Source organism: Nelumbo lutea, chromosome 1, assembly GCF_056320005.1.
Source record: "Nelumbo lutea isolate HS-2025 chromosome 1, American lotus-T2T, whole genome shotgun sequence".
Lineage (NCBI taxonomy): Eukaryota > Viridiplantae > Streptophyta > Magnoliopsida > Proteales > Nelumbonaceae > Nelumbo > Nelumbo lutea.
The window spans coordinates 164,856,684-164,875,395 of NC_142684.1; the positions used below are offsets into that span (position 1 = coordinate 164,856,684).

General features: G+C 37.4%; 1 pseudogene; it reads right to left on the reverse strand.

Moving 5' to 3' along the window:
* Window positions 1–16,316, reverse strand: part of LOC148878901 (phosphoribosylaminoimidazole carboxylase, chloroplastic-like) — a 48,403-nt pseudogene extending 32,087 nt beyond the window's left edge.
* Window positions 16,317–18,712: the final 2,396 nt, after the last annotated feature.

The window sequence follows — 18,712 nt, forward strand, 5'->3', positions numbered from 1 at the left end:
TTGTAGAGGTGGCTAACCAATAAAGGATATTCTCATTATCATTTATTTTGTGAAGTTCATTACCATTGAATCTGATATTATTTTTCAAGTGGTGCACATGTTGTGCTGTGCCCTCTTGGAACAAGCAATACACTTTTTTTGATGAATAACTAGCAATACACATCTTGGAAGCTTTCTTAGCTACAAGCTAATTTTGGCTCATCTAGATTCTAGATACTAGAGGTTAGATATTGAATAATTTTATAGATCTATGGAGTTGCATAATCATTGTGTATTTTAGTTTTATATGCCTCCCGATAGAAGCAATAAAGCAGTTCTGAGTCTTTTCGGGGGGAGGGGGGAGGCAGGCCAAAGACCGTCCCCTTGATCAATTTTGAAAAAAAAAAAAAACTTAGAAAAAATGTTGTAGGCTATCAAAACACTCAATATGCAAGCTCATGCATATCAGGTGTATTGATACTTTGAACCTTGATCATAGATCATAACCATGGCAGTGCTGCTGCATCAGTCATTTACATTAAATATGACAAACAACCTCCTTATTTCATACAGTTGTTGAGTTTGTTCTTAGAAAAAGCTGTTAATATGAATAATGGGGGAGGGGAGAGAAAAGTAAACAAGGAAAAATTGAGGCATTCAAGAAGAGAACATAGAGGGATGGAACTTTTGACATTAAAATTCCCGCACCCAAAACAATAGCACCTTTTCTAACAGCCAAGACAGAAAATTTATTGTAATACATAAGTCATTACATCTGAAATATACAAGTCATTAATTTGGTCTGCAGTCTGCACTATTGAAAATTTGAATGGAACAATGGTACAGCTCCATAATTTTCTCTTTTATTTATAATAATAAAACAATGGAAATATGTCCATTCTGGACAAAGTATTTATATGCTTAATGATGCAATGTCATTACCAAGATGCATATATCTTGGACAAAATTGGTTAAGATCAATGAACTATTTTTCTGACTCTTTGACAAAACAGGGAGTAAACAGACAACAATTATATTGAGATCTGTATCCATTTGGGACAGAAATCTTATAAACAAATTCTTGGAAGTAGGTAATATGGATAAGTTAGGGGATTAACTCTAATTTTCCTTTTTTCGTGGGGAAGATGTTAGTATTTCTTTGTAATTTTGTTCTTTCTTACTTCTTATAAAGTTTCATTGTTACTATTAGAGTGAGCCGAATAGGGGTAGTTTAGTAATCTCATGTCAGTTAAATACTTTGCTTATGTGGTTGTTTTATTAGAGTACTCTGCCCCACACTTAAGTGAGGGCAGTTTAGTCTTTGTAAGTGTAATTAGAACCTAATAAACATAAGGGGGTTGACTGAATGGGTGACTAATTAGTTTTCGACTAAACCCTCATGTTCTCTTTTTTTCTTGTCTTCTTCCTCATTTTCTTCTTCCTTCTTCACTGGGTCGGATTACTGTAGCTGCTCTAAAACATGGTATCAGAGCGAGGTTTCTGACCTGCTTCAGCTTGCAAAGCATCTCAGCTGTGTTCATGACACCCTCTTCTTCATTTCTGGTTAGTTAATGGAGAGAGCTGGTTCGCCTTAGGTCTGAGACATCACAGCTCGTTGCTCTCTGCTGCGCATAGTTTTATTCATCAAGGAAGGGGATTTCAGCAATGAATGGTTGGCTGATACTCTCAAAGGAAGGTTGGTTATTTAGTCCTTTTGTGTTGTTGGTATTTCTAGGTAGGAACCCTTCAGGAATCAGTTAGTACTGATTAGAACCTAGAGAATTAGGTTCATTGTTGCCCTAAGAAGGGTTGTGTGTTCAGTAGCCGAATGGTGTAGGGCTGCTGTGAGTTGTTGAGTGGTGTTAGGGCTGCTGTAGGTGGCCGAGTGGTGTAAGGTGGAATGCAGTGACCTTGCCAAGCTCCTTGTGGTCGTGTAATGCCCTCTTAAATGTGTTAAACAAGTCTGAACTGGCCGAGTGGTGTAAGGTGGAATGCAGTGACCTTGCCAAGCTTCTTGTGGTCGTGTAATGCCCTCTTAAGTGTGTTAAACAATCTGAACTAGGTGTAGCAATTTGATTGTGTTGTGGTGCTTGTGATGCACAATTTTTTTTTTATTGAGTGGTTGTAAGAAGGCCTATTGTTGCGTTGTGGTGCTTGTGATGCTTATGTGGGTCGTAGGTGTGTGAAGTCAGTAGTGGTGTGAAGAAGAACAAGTGTGTGCTCCCACTGTTGTGTTTAGGAGCTGCAATAGGTGCTGAAGTATCAAACTGTGAACAACATCAATCAGCTTGTAGCTAAGAAGTAAGGTTAGAGGCAACTGTGAAAGAGAACAATGGCAGCAATAGGAGATTGCTACAATGATCAGAAACCTAATGTGGTAATTTCCTCTGACTACCTAGGGGTACAAATGACCTCAATTAAACTGAATGGGGAGAACTATGTTCCATGGGCTAAATCAGTGGAAGTGTTTCTCAAGGCAAAGAAGAAAGTAAAGCATGTAAGAGATGAAAAGCCACCGGAGGACTCTCTAGGGTTTGATGATTGGGAGCAAGAAGATGCTCAAATCATGACTTGGCTGTGGAATAGTATGGAACCCAAAATTAGTGCCAACTTCATGTTCCTTGATACGGCTAAGGATATATGGGAGCATGCTAAGAAGCTATATTCTGGACAAGATAACACAACAAGAGTGTATCAGCTTTATCAGGAGTATTTTGATTTACAACAAGGAACCAAAACACTAGAAGAGTACTATGCTAGCATGAAGAATATAAGGAATGAACTCAATGTCTATCACCCCTTACTCCAGATATTAAAGTTCAGTAACAACAAAGGGAGCAACTAGATGTTACAAGATTTTTAGTGGGGCTGAAGTCGGAATATGAACCAGTTTTAGAGCCCAAATATTGGGGGACTCTACTCTTCCTACACTTGAGGAAGTATTCTCAAGGCTTTGTAGAATTTCTTTGGGACAGACAAAGAACTCCACACAGTCTGATAGATCAGCACTTGTGACAACTAGAGAGGTTGGACATAGTACAAGAGGGGGAGGTCATGCTCCCCAATGAGGCCGTAGCAGTTCCATGATTAGTCGGGGTGGTCATGACTCAGGGGGAGGCCGTGGCAGAGGGAAGAATAACTCTACAAGAAAATGTACTCATTGTGGTAGAGAGGGACACACAGTGAATTTCTGTTATGATCTACATGGCCCATCCTCTAAATGGGCTAATCATGCTGTAGCAGGTGAGGTTGATATCAGTGACAGTAAATCGGCAGACGAACTCCTCCCACATCTACATCTACCTCTGGGAGGGAAATGGTGAGCGTACCGCGTGATGAGTATGAACGGTTCATTCAAACTACTTCACAGCATACCACTGCCACACTTGCCCAATCTGGTATTGCTTGCATCTAAAACCTCTCCTTGGATTATTGACTTTGGAGCCTCAGATCATATGATCGGGACTTTAGGTGTGTTCTCTTCTCTTTCTGAAACCTCCACATTACAAACTATTACACTTGCCAATGGTTTGTCATCTCCCATATGTGGTGTTGGTAATGTTGACATGGCTTTTGTGCCCTTATCATCTGTTTTATATGTCCCTAAGTTTCCATTCAATCTTATGTCTGTTAGTAAAATAACCAAAGCTCTTAACTGTTCTGTTACCTTCTTTCCTTCCACTTGTGTTTTTCAGGATCTCAAGACGGGGAAGAAGATTGGTAGGGGGCATGAAACTGGTGGACTATATTATCTTGATGGTGGTGGATCTTCAATTACTCTTCAGACTTCACTTACTCCTCTACAATGGCATTGCCGACTGAGACAACCATCTCTCAAGGCTCTTAAGATTTTGGTCCCGTCATTGAGTCATTTGTCAGTTTTGCAATGTGAGTCATGTCAATTTGGGAAACATCGTTGTGTGTCCTTCAGTCCAAGAGTTGAGAGTCGTATGTTGAGTCATTTTTCTTTGGTTCATTCAGATGTTTGGGGTCCAATCAAAATAGAGTCTTATAATGGGTACAAGTATTTTGTCTCCTTTCTTGATGATTGTTCAAGAATGACATGGATTTACTTAATGAAAGAAAGAAGTGAATTGTTTTCCATTTTTCAAAAATTCCATGCTGAAATACGCATACAATTTGGTATTCCAATCAAATTTTCCGTTCAAATAATGGTCGTGAATACTTTCTTACTTCATTTCAACAGTATTTAAAACAGTATGGCATTATTCATTAGACATCATATGCATACACCCCTCAACAAAATGGGGTAGCTGAACGGAAGAACCGTCAGCTTCTTGAAATTGCTCGGTCTATTTTTCACCACATGAATGTTCCTAAACATTTTTGGAGTGATGTTGTACTCACTGCATGTTTTCTCATTAATCGGATGCCCTCCTTCATCCTTCATGGTCGGTCCCCCTTCTCTATCTTGTTTCCCACTTTATCTCCATTCCCATTAATTCCTCGTGTCTTTGGTTGTGTGTGCTTTGTCCATAATTTGAGCCATGGAATAGACAAGCTAGATGCACGCTCAATTAGATGTGTCTTCCTTGGCTACTCACAAACTCAAAAAGGGTACAAGTGTTATAATCTCATTACCCGGAAGTGCTATGTCTGCCCTGATGTCACCTTTTTTGAGTCAATCCCCTTCTTCTCAAGTCCTGAAGCGCCTTCGTGTCCACCCACATTTCCTCTTCCTCTCCCTGTTAGTGATCCAGTTCCAGATGTTGTTGTTGGAGTAGACTCATCACCTCATCCCGTGCAGATCACCACCGAACATCCACCAATCCAGCAAGTGTATACACGTCGAACGACACTGTCCCCTCCTCCAGCTTCTACCTCATCTACAGATCCTCTCGTAGCTCCTATTGTTGAACCTTCAGACCTTGACCTACCCATTGCCTTACGGAAATGTAAACACAGTTCTACCCTCCATCCCATTTTTAATTTTGTTTCATTATCTCATCTTTCTACATCACATCGCCAGTTTGTTTCCCTTTTATCCTCTATTTCCATACCTAACAATGTTTAAGAAGCTCTCAGTTCACCTAATTGGCGGCGGGCAATGGAGGAGGAATTTTCTGCTCTTCAACATACTCAAACGGGGAACTTACTACTCTCCCACCTAATAAGCATGTTGTGGGATGTAAATGGGTGTATACTGTGAAATACTTGCCAGATGGTAGTGTGGAGCGTCTGAAGGCCAGACTTGTTGCTAAAGGTTACTCACAGTTGTATGGAATGGACTACATGGAGACATTCTCTCCGGTGGCTAAGATTGGTTCTGTTCGTGTACTAATTTCCTTGGCAGTTATGTTTGATTGGCCTCTGTTTCAGCTTGATATAAAGAATGCCTTTCTCCATGGTGATCTTGTGGAGGAGGTATATATAGAGCAACCACATGGGTTTGTTGCTCAGGGGGAGGATGGTAAGGTATGTAGATTGAAAAAGGCAATTTATGGGCTGAAACAATCGCCGCGTGCTTGGTTTGGGAAGTTCAGTTAAGTGGTGAAGAGTTTTGGAATGAAGTAATGCCAGGTAGATCACTTAGTGTTCAGCTATGACTCAGAAGCTGGGAAGATTCTATTAGTGGTCTATGTGGATGATATTATCATTACTGGCAGTGATAAATTGGGGATTGGCAAATTAAAGGTATTTCTGCAAAATCATTTCCAAACAAAAGATCTTGGAACATTGAAATATTTCTTGGGAATAGAAGTTGCCAAGTCAAAACAAGGTGTAAATTTGTGCCAAAGAAAATATGTTTTTGATCTATTGGAAGAAACATGACTGTTAGGTGCAAAACCGGATGAGACCCCTATGGAACCAAATGTTAAGTTGAGCAGTGATACAGGAGAAGTATTTGAAGATCCTAAAAGGTATAGACGACTAGTGGAGAAGCTGAACTATCTAACTATCATGAGACCCGACATATCCTTTGCAGTCAGTGTGGTGAGCCAACTCATGCAGAACCCTCGTATACCTCACTGGGATGCAATTCTTAGAATTGTGAGGTATCTGAAAGGAGCTCCAGGCCGTGGATTATTGTATAAACCAGGAGGAAAACTTGAAGTAGTGGGGTATACAGATGCAGACTGGGCAGGCTCAATGAATGATAGAAGATCTACTACGGGCTATTGCACATTTCTTAGAGGAAATCTTGTGACATGGAAGAGTGAAAAGCAGACGGTTGTGGCCAGAAGTAATGCTGAAGCTGAGTATTGGGCCATGGCACATACTACCTGTGAGTTGGTGTGGTTGAGGAATCTTCTACAAGAAATTGGGTTTCACATGGATAAACCTATGAGACTGTATTGTGACAACCAAGCTGCACTCCATATCTCATCCAATCCTGTATTTAATGAGAGAACAAAGCACATAGAGGTTGATTGCCACTTTGTGAGGGAGAAGGTCCTTGCTAGAGAGATAAACACAAAACATGTGGGCTCAAATGATCAATGGGCAGATTTGTTTACAAAAGCTCTAAACTTAGGGAAAGTGAACCATCTATGTAACAAGCTGGGATTATATGACATATATTCTCCAGCTTGAGGGGGGGTGTTAGAATGAGCCGAATAGGGGTAGTTTAGTAATCTCATGTCAGTTAAGTACTTTGCTTATGTGGCTGTTTTATTAGAGTACTCTACCCCACACTTAAGTGAGGGCAGTTTAGTCTTTGTAAGTGTAATTAGAACCTAATAAACATAAGGGGGTCGACTGAATGGGTGACTAATTAGTTTTCGACTAAACCCTCCTGTTCTCTCTTTCTCTTGTCTTCTTCCTCATCTTCTTCTTCCTTCTTCACTGGGTCGGATTACTGTAGCTGCTCTAAAACAGTTACCAATAAAAAACAAGACAAAAGTCTAGTAGTTATTGAACTTCATACCAACTAGTGGATATTAACCTTTTCAAATGGTGCCCACTTTTCAACATATAAGCCTCGACTATCTCCTCCAAGAGCTGCAATAAAGTAGAACATAGAAAATCAGAAGAAACATTTAAAGCTTTGGCAATTGAAGCTTCTCCCAATCTCAAGTGTAGGAAAATTTAAATTGACATACAACAATACAGAACAGAAGGCCACAATACTGCAAGGTAGATCAAGGAAAATGGTACCAATAAATTAAATTGTAGTCTATTATAGAATTTAAGTCTATAATACTGAAATATATGATCAAGGAAAGTCATTCTGTGATATAATTATGATCCGAGGAATGTGCTCGGATCTGCTACCCATAAGCTGTTACCACATCCCAACCCACTTGACATTACAGCTGCACATTGGGAATATCTCTCTTGTCATTCACGAGGAGATGTTCCCGACACAGGCTGGTGGTGTTCTCTGGGTGGGATGTAAGAACAGTTTGTGGGTAGCAGATCTGGAGTGCCCAGGAATATATATACCCATAAAAGGTGCCCTATGAATTAAGATCTTCATAAGCTCTACTTTATAGATGCTACATGTTACAGCCTTGGTTCTTAACTCAAAGCCATACACAATCACCATACAGATCAAGTGCACTGGTCATGACTACTTACGAAAAAATAGCAGTAGTAACAACAATGATGATGATGATAAAGACATTAACAGTGATAATGAAAAATACATATATATATATATATGAAAAGTTTTTGGAATAAAAATCCTAGGTCCTTTTATATTTTCCAATTTCCACTCATTTGAAGAGGTTGTTTCAGTAAAACACAACCTATAGGACATGTTTTAGTAAATATGTGAAAAAATAGGGTGTCCCAAGTAAATGACCCTCTTTAAAGGGTTTTTAAAGGGCTGGCTGTCTGTCCATAATGTCAATGATACTTTTTCTTCTACTTTTTTTGGGGGTCCCTAATAGGATATCATGTATAGCTTCGTATTGCACAGAGGACCATATTTTTGATATCAATACAACATACAATACTTTACCTTTCCCCCAAAAAAAAAAAGACAAAACAAGGAAAATGGTAGATTAATAGAGAAAAAGCATCATGGCCCTATGTTTAAAAATAAAGCAAATATACAAAAATATGATAATTACTGTAGGATAAACTTGTAACTTTGTAAGTGACACTATCAAACCTTGGCAGAGAGTAATTGAGTGGAGATTAGGACAAGAAACAAGTATATAAAAAGGCCAACTTGGTTTTAGTCCAAGGAGATCAACAAAGGAAATGATCCTTTGACTGATATGATTGATAAAGAAAATTAAGGAAAAGAAGAGAGATCTTCATGTGGTATTTACTAATCCAAATAAAGCACATGATAGAGTTCCTAGAATGATAATAAGGTGGATTTTGAAAAGGAAAGAATCAAAGAAATACCACATAGATATTTGAACTTAATTAAGAACATTGTATTTAAGGTGCAACAGCCAATGCAAGAAAACCTATGGGAGAGACATGAAGGTTTCCGATCACAATGAGACTTCACCAAAACAATAGTGTTTCTAGTTACAATATGACTTCACCAAGACTTATGCCTTATTTCTTTTGCTTGCACACTAGTCAGGATGAATTAACTACACATATTCAAGAGAATGTCCCATAGGGAACTACACATTTTCCCCTAGGTGCAAATCCAAAGGAAAGGTTTTGGAACCCAGTGGTAGAAAAGTTTGAAAAAAGACTAGTGACTTGGAAAAAGAAATATATCTCTTTGGGGGGTAGAATAACTTTGATTAGGACCACACTCGCAAACTTACCCATCTACCTTTTGTCTGTTTTTAGGATACCTGTTAGGGAAGCCAAGAAGATGGAAAAGTTGATGAGGGATTTTTTGTGGGAGCCAGGTACAGAGAAAAATGATCATTTGATTAGATGAGAGGTGGTGAGTTGAAGCAAGGAACAAGGGGGCTTAGGGTTAGGGAACCTAGTAAATAAGAATGAAGCTCTATTGGGCAAGTGGTTATGGAGGTGGCCTTTGGAAAGAGAGACATTGTGGCACGTGGTGGTGGCTAGTATCCATGGCTGTTCTGAATCTGGTTGGGATGCCAAGGTATCTCGACAGGCCACACTCACTACACCTTGGAAGGTAAGATCTAGCATCCTCTCAAAATTTCTCAAGTTTGTAAGGTATGATGTCTGCAATGGCAATTCTATGCTTTTTTTGGGAAGATATTTGGGTGGGCAACCAACCATTAAAAGATCTCTATCCCTCCCTATTTTTCTATTTCCCTCTTAAAAGGAGCTTGTTTCGAGGTTTCTTCCCCCCCCCCCCCCCCAATTCTCCAATTGTCTCTTAACTGGGATTTTGGGTTCTATAGAGGGTTGAGGGATGAGGAATCGACTTCTGCCTTTGAGCTCTTACTTTTACTTGATTTTGTTTGTTTGGACCCTCCTAAACCAGATAGAAGAAATTGGTCTTTGATCTCAAGTGGCTCCTTCTCTTGTTCTTCCTTCTTTAAGTACCTATGCTCTACTCCTTCCCCTTTGTTGTTCCCAATTAAAGATGTCTAGTCAAGGCCAATTCCATCTAAAATTGCTGGTTTTTGTTAGGAAGTGTATTATGGTAAAATTAACACTGTGGACAATGTACAAAAAAAGAGACCTTATTCATGCTTGTCCCCCAATTGGTGCATTTTATGTAAAATGCAGAATGAGGACTGTTATCACCTACTGATTTCTTGCTTTTTTACAATAAATATTTGGAATTGGGTTTTTATGCTGTTTGGGTATAGGTGGAACCTGTCTCCTGAAGTAAAGGATTGTATACCGGCAAGGGAAATCCTTTTGAAACTACTAATCTCTTTGCGGATTACTCTAGTAATGACCTTTGAAAGAGTTGGGCAGCAGCAACCTCCACCTCATCCAAGAAATATAGAACACAAGCAAGTTGGTTACCCCCTCCGAAAGGAGTTGTAAAATTGAACTTTGATGGAAGCAGTCAAAGCAATCCAGGACTTTCAGGTATTGGAGGGATCTTGAGGAATAAGGATGGCAACATTTTGTCCTTATTCTCAGGTCCAGTGGGTTATGGAGACTCTACAAGGGCTGAGATATTAGTTGTGGTACAAGGACTACAGATTTCCAACCTACTTGGAGTGACTAGTTTGAGAGTTGAAGGAGAGTCTAAGGTGATAGTGGGATGGATGTCGGACCCAGAAACTATTGTTTGGGGATATAGGGAGATCATCAAAAAAGTCAAATGACTTACAAGAACCATGTCAATTAGATTTCAGTGGGTTAGTAGATCGACAAATGCTTTGGCAGATTCTTTAACTAAACAAGGGGCTTCAATTGATTCTCTATTTTTGGCTATTTTGTGACTGTAATCTGGAAAGAGTTGGGTTTGAAACCACCTTTAAGGGGAGGTAACACCTCGGGCCTCCTCTTATGGTGCTTCATGCTTGTACTATTTCTATCTCTATTTAATAAAATACCATTCATTCATAAAAAATACCTTAGATTTATTAAAAAATTAAAACTGTGTAAAACTTAAATAATAGAAAAGTGATTTCATCCCATTTTTACTCCATATCTACCACTTATGCATGTAAATAAAGTAGAATTTTCCACTAATGCACTAGAAGCATAAGATGTATGGTCAAGTTTGATCTTGAAAGTCAATCTATATGGGTCTTAACTCTTAAATAACCTAAACAAATCTTACTACCAACAGGAGTTTAAAACAAAAGACTATTGAAGAAAAATCAAAACAAACAATTGACAGTATTACAAGGGCTGAATCCAGCAAAACAATTGAATATGCACAAAATTATCATTGAAGGTGACTCAAGGGTGGTAGTCAGTTGGATAATACATCCTGATTAAGCTACGTGGTGTTACAGACAAGTGGATTAAAAGATTGGCAAACAGTTTGGCTAATGCCTTAGCCAAACAAGGGGTGAATAGGGATCATACCTTTTAGGCTCAATTGTAATGTATCTTTATTCTTGGAGATAAGTGGAAGATTTTAGCCTATATTCAGGTTTGTATATATCCTGTGCATATATTTATTCGCTGATTACTTTTATAAATTTCAGTAGTCTATAAAAAAAAAGAATCATAACAAACAAAGAAATGACAAAGTAGAAAACTAGGACCCTATCAAATACATCCCAATCACGTAATTAGATAAATTGTAATATTCATTAATCATTAATTGAATTGTTACATTTAAACAATAATAGTATGATTTTTTCAGAAAAGATTGAGATTTAAGACTCAATTGGAATCCTTATGATTGATGATTCAAATAAAGAAATCTTAAAGCATAAGAGCAGCTATTATTTGGCCGGTTTGGGAGGAGAGGAATAATAGGATCTTTCAAGGTAAAGAAAAATCCAAGGAAACACTTTGAGGGCATTACAATCAAAATCAATCACTGGCTGAAAGTCTTGCATCTTTTCAAGGATTTCTCTTATGATGACTCCATTAGAGGTTGGAGGGCTATAGCTACGCCTTCTTCCAATCCTCCTTTAGTCCAAGAGATTTGGTCCCCACCTTTACAAGCAGCTAGAGTGAAACTGAATTTTGATGGTGTAAAATCCCTATTCGATTCTAGGTTAAAGTAGAGAAGAAGAAGAAGAGAAAGAAGAAGAAGAGAAGAAGAAGAAGAAGAAGGGTTCGGCCAGATTAGGAAAAATCAGTCCACCTTTAGTTGACCCACTTGTATTTATCTCCAATAACATAGTTACAAGAAAGACCATATTGTCCCTCATAAGTGATGGGACACATATCTTAAACTTAAATAAAATAGACCTTTCACTCTCAAATAGATAAACCTAAATGACCAAAATACCCCTGATTTGTGTATTCTAACACTCCCCCTCAAGTTGGAGAGCATATGTCATATAGTCCCAACTTGTCACAAATATAATCTACTCTGCCCTGAGACAATCCCTTTGTAAAGAGATCTGCCCACTGATTTCCTGAGCTCACATGAGATGTGGTAATCACTCCACTTATAACTTTCTCTCTCACAAAGTGACAATCGACCTCAATATGCTTGGTTCTCTCATGGAAGACTGGGTTGTAAGAGATGTGAACAGCAGCTTGGTTATCACAGTATAGTCTCATGGGTTTGTCAATTGAGAACCCCATCTCTTGTAGCAAGTTCTTCAACCATACTAGTTCACATGTGGTATGAGCCATAGCTTTGTACTCAGCTTCTGCACTACTCCTTGCTACCACTGTTTGTTTCTTGTTCTTCCAAGTTACAAGATTGCCACCAAGGAAGGTACAATACCCTGTAGTTGATCTCCTGCCTGATATAGAACCAGCCCAATCAGCATCTGTATACCCTACTATTTCAAGAGTCCCTCCACTTTGGTATAGCAAACCATGACTTTGAGCACCCTTCAGGTACCTAACAATCCTTAGAACTGCTTCCCAATGAGGAATCCGATGATGTTGCATAAACTAACTCACAATACTCATAGCAAATGATATATCTAGTCGGGTAATAGTCAGATAATTCAACTTTCCCACCAACCTCCTATATCTTCCAGGATCATCAAACTCTTCACCTGCATCAACACTCAACTTGACATTAAGTTCCAAAGGAGTCTCTGCTGGTTTAGCACCTAACAATCCTGTTTCTTCGAGTAGGTCAAGAACATATTTTCTTTTACATAAGTTAATTCTATGCCTTGACCTTGTAACTTCTATTCCCAGGAAGTATTTCATCTTACCCAAATCTTTCGTATTGAAGTAGTTCCGTAGGAATTTCTTCAGCCTGCCAATCCTGTTACTATCACTCCCAGTTATGACAATATCATCCACATACACCACTAGCAAGATTTTCCCATCTTTTGAGTCATGGCTGAACACAGAATGGTCTACCTGACATGTTTCATCCCAAATTCTTTCACTACTTCACTGAACCTGCCAAACCATGCGCGTGGAGATTGTTTCAGTCCATAAATTGCCTTTTTGAGTCTACAAACCTTATCATCCTCCCCCTGAGCAACAAACCCTGGCGGTTGCTCCATATACACTTCCTCAATGAGATCACCATGTAGGAAAGCATTTTTATGTCCAGTTGCACAAGAGGCCAATCATACATAGCAACTAATGAAATCAACACCCGAATTTAACCAATTTTAGCCATAGGAGAAAATGTCTCCATATAGTCCACCCCATACAACTAAGAATAGCCCTTGGCCACTATCCTGGCCTTCAATTGCTCCACACTGCCATCTGGAAGATACTTCACTGTGTAAACCCACTTAAACCCAACAACATGCTTACTAGGAGGAAGAGCAGGAAGTTCCCACGTATGACTGTGTTGTAGAGCAGAGAGTTCCTCTTCCATGGCTTGCCGCCACCCTAGGGAGGTAAGGGCTTCTAGGACAGTCTTGGGAATGGAAACAGATCATAGCAATGATATAAAGTTGTGATGAAAAGCAGAAAGGTGAGCAGCTAAAACATAGTGTGAAATAGGATGAGAAGTACAAGTGCGTTTACCTTTCCACAGGGTAAATCAAGGTCTAAAGGAGAAGAAGCAATGACAGGATCTGTCGACGAGGGCTGAATTGGAGGAGGGGCCGGTGCTCTTCTGTGAATATACACTTGTTTGATTGGTGGCCTCTCAGTAGTAACTGGCATGGGAGGTGAATATGCAACTGGAATGGGAACCACGAGAAGGCATTTCAAAATCAGGCATAATCATCCATAAAATCTAGCATGAGTAAAATATAAATTAAATCAGGCATTTCAAAATTCAAAATAAATATTTAGGTTCTATTTGTGATTGTTGCATAGCTATGAGAATGGCATAAACTGTCTATACTATTTGTGCAATTAGCCAATTATGGGTACATATTCAACAGGAAGAAGGACATGCCTGGATTATTCATCTGAGTGGGTGATCATAGTGACAGGATCAGCCCCTTTGTCGGACAAAGGTAATGATCGGGGATGCACTCTCACTGTTGTAAACCAAAACTGCCGGCAGCTGATTTCAACCGTTGAGATTTGTTTTGCAAAGTATATTTTATATGAGATATAAAAGTATATATATTATGGTTTCTAAAATGTTTGCAAAAAGGTTTTAATTCTCGGGATCCATATAAGTAGAGAGTGCAACACTGTTCCTTGCAGCCGAGGGAGAGGTCCTCTCTTGTCGGGCAGTGTATGATCATTAAGGGCTGAGAGGTTAAGTGTAAGACCATTGAGGATAATACCTGATGGGCTAATCTTGCATCTGCCCACAGTCCCTGGGTGTTACAAGGTGGCTTGGCCCAGGGACCACTTAGGGTAAGTGTTGGGCCCATAGAGCCCATTCGATGGGTTTCAGGGGGTGCACTGTCTTTAACAGTGTATTCGACCAGGCCTTGTAACAAAGGCTGGACTGAACTCATGTGGCTGATGTGTAGATCAATGCTTGGGTCCCATGCCATACAAGGAAGCCCAACTGGGCAGCAGTTAGGAAGGTTAAGTGAACACATAAGCTTAATGGGCCTAAAGCCCATTTCGAACTGGGCTATTTATTTAGTTAATTAAAGGGGCGAATTTTGAGATGGATTAGCAGATAGGATAGGGTCTTAATCCTATCCACTCAGAGAGTCCATATCTGAATGTGATTCAGATCTAGAAACCTCCTGATGGGATTAGGAGAAAGTTAATCTAATCTGCAGATAAGATAAGGGTTTATCCTTATCACAAGAAGAGAAGGCTGATCCAAATATGATTTGGATAAGCAGCTCCTAATGGGATTAGAAGCTGATCTTTTAAGTTAACAAAAAAGGAGGGGGCGACGGCCTTTAGGAGATATACATCAGATCCTCTTTAGTGCTGAAATCAAGAAGAGAGAATTCTGCACCCTGCGAATACTCTCTTGCCACCCTGTTTGCCAGTTCGATCTCCAGTTGTGGGAGAAGTCAAGATTGGATCTTGACATCAGTTCTTTGAGAAATGATTGAAAAGGAAGCTGTGCTCACGTACCATTCTACTGATTCTTGCGAAGGACAGAGTTCTTGGGAAGAACACTACTGATTCTGCTCCATCCTGCACTGCGCCATCTTTAGTGGGAGCAGTCTTTGGATCATTCCTTGGGCGTGAACACCTTCGTTGGGAGATATTACTTCTCCGTATCAGGTATAATTCTCTCATATTCCTTTTGGTTCAGGTCTGGTTTAGTTTAAGGTTCAAGAATGATAATTGAAAATATGATTTTCTAAATAGAGAATGTGATTCCCAGTTGAAGGGAGAGAAATTTTTTTGAAATTCACCCCCTTATTCCGCAATCTTTGAGCATCCATGGGATGGATCTCTCATCCCTTCAGATGGTTCTATTTGTGATTGTTGCATAGCTATGAGAATGGCATAAACTGTCTATACTATTTGTGCAATTAGCCAATTATGGGCACATATTCAACAGAAAACAGGACATGCCTGGATTATTTGGATTGTAGATGCTTTAGGTTGGCAATCTACACCTTGTTGGTCAAGTTTCTCCAGTGTAGCGGCATCAACATGTTCAATTTCAACTGTAAGAACTCCACATCTAACTAGCAAGGAGAATATCAGCTTCTGAAAACCATAAAATGAATAATAGAAACTTGAAGATAGTATAGCAGGATACAAATCAAAATCCTAGCATATTGTAACCTATATCAGGTAAGACCAACCTCTTAGCAAAATCCTGAACCGTAGCACTATCATCAAACCTTCCAACCATATGATCATGGGAAAGTGCACTTGCAGGGCAGTTCTCAAGCGGATCCAGAACCACTACTTTAATGGCCATTTGTGAAGCTGCCTGACATAGCATACGCCCCAGTTGCCCTCCTCCCAGAACACCCACAATTGTATCAGATAGTCCATGAACTGATAAATCATCTTTCCTATATGCACAAATAAATTGAGGATGAAGAAGAATTAAACCATCCAATAGAGAGAAATTAATCAATGACTCCATGGTATGCAATATCCTAATGCACGTGCACAATTGGTGAATCACACTTTTCTAACATACAGCATCTAATAGAGACCATCAGAGTATCAGACCAACCTCCAACTGCCATAAGTAATGGAGAAAGTGCAGAAGTGCAACCATATCCATTTGTCATTGCCCATTAGCTATTCGAAAAAAAGCATAGGCATGCTGACCATGCAATAGTTTAAAGAATTAATTTGTACCTGGTTGAATTGGCGTGATCTTCTCTAGAAGCCTGACAACAAGAGATCCAGCTCTTATGCTGCATCGAAGAAGACTCACTCCGCCCTTTAATCTGCTCGCATGTGCCATTGGAAAATCTAATTCCTTTCTTTGCAGGTATAGAGGTTTACTTCTGGATTCCGAGTTAACCAGGTAATCATTTCGGTGCCCATAAAACGCTGGAGAGGTACAGCGTAGAAGCATTTTATAGCGAACTCCCCCAAGTCGTTCACCTGGTAACTTGTCAAATGTTCAATAACTCTAAACCCAACTTACCCAAGAACGACTTCTGTCTAGTGCTGCAAAATATAATCACAAACAAAAATCAAAATAAGAAAAAAAAACGACGAATCAAGGAATGAAACGAAATTGCCTAGGCATTATAGAAAAGGCAAGAAATGATTGTTTCGCTTGAATATGAAGGAACCATTAGAGCATGACTGCAGAAGAGGTTCTATAACTGACGAGAGAAATCAATATTACAGCAGGGGATAGGAAGGATAAGGTTATATGAAACATCCATCTTCATGGTGTTTCAAGGATCAGTTTGGGGTAATGGTGGTTCCGGCAATGGCTGGAGATAAAGAAGGACGCGAAGAGACAGAACATGGAAAGAAGAGGCAGATAGTGAAAGTACTTCAGCGGTGATCGGTTATGGTAGTGTCGTCAGCAACCACGGTCAGAGTAGAAGAGAGAGGATGGCGTTCGAAATTCGAATATTAAGAAGGACAAGGAAAAACATTGATGACTGGTGAGAGAATTTTACCAGGGGTCGCCGCCGGCAACCAGGCTGGGTTTCGCAAGTTCTAATTGGCGGGATCCGTGCGATGCACGGGATTTGTCAACAATAATAAATATAATAACTACAATGTTGTAAAATAACTTATCTTTATTTTTGTAATTTGTTACAAAAAAATAATAAATTCCTGCTAATCTATATATATTTATTAAAATAGTTAACAATATTAATAATAGCTAGAATTAATTAATTAATTAAAATAGTTAACAATATTTATTATTAGTAATAAATAGCTAGAATTAATTAATTAGTTTAGTAATTAACAGTAATTATATATATATTAATAATCAATAACTGGAATTAATTAATTACTTAGTTTAGTAGTTAACAGTAATAAATTCTTGTTAATCTATTTATATTAAAATTTCAAGCCAAAGCCCCCTTATAGTCAGACATGTGGCCTATCTACATTTAGACACTTATCATTTTAAAGATTTCAACAAAATAGAAACGTGTCAAATTTTGATTAGTAGTAGTTCAAGAATAGAACCCACTAGATATGTGTCAAATTTTGATTAATGATAATGGATCCCACCACTTGCAGAGTGAGAAGTGGGAAGCTCCCACTTTCAATCATTTCCTAAGAAAAGGAAATTGTGCTATTAATTACTATGAACTACTAAATTAATTAATTAATTCCAGCTATTGATTACAAATAATAATTACTGTTAAATATTTCTAATTAATTAATGTAGCTATGAATTACTAATATTGTTAATTATTAACTAATTACTGCCAACTACTTCTAATTAATTAATTCCAGCTATTAATTAATAATAATAATTACTCAGTGATAATAATTTCTTATAATAATTATAGCTATTACTTAATTGCCGATAATAATTAATTATTATTATTACTGATAATTTATTACTGACAATATTGCTCATTATTAATTCGAAATGATAATTAATAAATATTTTCATAATGGTAATTAATAATTAAAAAATAATCATTTTATATTTATATTAACTCATATTAATTATTTTGAAACTAAAATATTTAATGTTATTTATTTATATTGTAATTTTATCAAAAATTATAATTCATACATTTATATGAAATAATTAATTATATTATTATAATTAATAATATTATATTAATTAATATAATTATATTATTAGTATTATCAATAATTATAATTAATTATTACTAATACTAATGATGATAATTATTACTTCAGAATGTTAATTGATTAATGATAATTAATAAGCATTTTAATATTGTTAATTATTAATTGGGATATAATCATTTTATATTTATATTAATACATATTAATTATTTTATAAATATATAATTAGTGTTACTTATTTACATTATTATTATTATTATAAGTAATTATAATTAATACTATTATTATTCTTCGATAAATATTTCGTTTAGTGAAAGTTAAATTATAAACTTTCAATTATTCATTATTGTTAAACTAATAGAATTATAAAAGCAATTACTATTTCAGGAAAAATCATAATTATAACAAAATAATTACTTCATAATAAAAATAAAAATAAAAATAAATAATAATAATAATAATTTAATATTACTTATTTCAAAATCGATAACACATAATAAGAATATAATATTAGTAAATAATAGTAATAATAGTATACTTATTATTATTATTGATTTCATAATTATTAATATATTATTAATCTATATTACTAAAAAAGACATGGAATAAAAAAAATATTCAAATTACCACTAAATGAATGAACTAAAAATCTATGAGTCTTCTAATTGACTTGAATTTGACACATCAACATGACCAAAATTATAATTTCAACCTACATTTCCTATTTCTATCTCCTAATTTCCAAAGTTGAAACATACCA